We start from the raw sequence: 1,105 nt of genomic DNA, 5'->3' as shown, positions 1-1,105 counted from the left end.
GGAGGAGGAGCCGGGCAGCGTGCCCCGCCCCGGGCGCGCGCGCGTCTCCTGTTCCCGCCGCCGCGTTCCTGGCGCGCACGCGGCTTGGTGTCGCCGGGTACCAGCGCCCTGGCCTCGGCCGCCTCGTGTTCCCGCTGCCCGGTCTCCGAACTCCCGCTGCTCGCTGTCACCACGCGCCAGCGCCCCAGATCCCACGCCTCCACCCCCGCTCCGGTCCCCGTGAGCCTGCCCACCCTCCCACCGACCAAGTCTTCCCAGCCTTTTCTACCCGTTAGGGTAGCCGGGCCGCTTCCAGCTTGGGGGCGGGGGTCGGTCACCTACGGGAATCCTCGTATCCTAGCACCTACTGAGAAGGACCTGCATCTTACCCACGTGACAAGTGCACCAACTTTTTGGACATTATGGTGGAGAATCTTCAGTTGCCCTTTAAGTCCAGTGTGGAGGGCACGGGATAGTCCGGGCTGGCTACTTAATTTTCACGGTGAAATTTGAAAATGTGGTGCCCCTTATTTAAAAAAGATTGAGAATTTAAGGGCACCTGGGTTGTGCAGTGGGTTAAGCCTCCAACTCTTGGTTTCGCTCAGGTCCTGATCTCCGGGTGGAGCGACCAAGCCCTGCCCCTGGCTAACGCCCAGTGTGGAGTCCGCTTAGATTGTCTCCCTTTCCCTCTGCCCCTCCCGGTTGTGCTCTCTAAATGAATAAATTAAAAAAAAAAAAGTAATTTAAAAAAAGTCAGTATCAGAGAATTAAACCAGGCCCAGGTCCCCTTCCAAGTGTGGGGCCCTGCCTTGGCCTGTGATGGGGTCACCACACACAGTGCAAACTGCACTGTGGCAGGTCCAGTTCCTCTGAATACCAGATCAAGTAGGTGCTGGTTGTAGAGAAAAAATGCACCTGCCTTCCTCCTGCTGCTGCCCCCCCTAGCCCGATGGCCCTGCACTATGGTGGGTGGGGGTTATGGGTGTTTGTTGAATGTATCTTCCTGGATGTTTAAGGAGTTCAGGGATCCTCTTGAGTCTTGGGTTGAGGACCCAGCACCACCGATTACTTACTTGGATGGTCCTGGTCAAGTCAATGTAAGTGCGTCTATTTACTCATTTGTAAA

This window comes from Callorhinus ursinus, unplaced genomic scaffold (assembly GCF_003265705.2).
Source record: "Callorhinus ursinus isolate GAN/ISIS: 27379988/994484 unplaced genomic scaffold, GSC_fseal_2.0 scaffold20, whole genome shotgun sequence".
Taxonomy (NCBI): domain Eukaryota; kingdom Metazoa; phylum Chordata; class Mammalia; order Carnivora; family Otariidae; genus Callorhinus; species Callorhinus ursinus.
The sequence above is the reverse complement of the archived record's forward strand: the minus strand, read 5'-3'. Positions refer to the sequence as shown.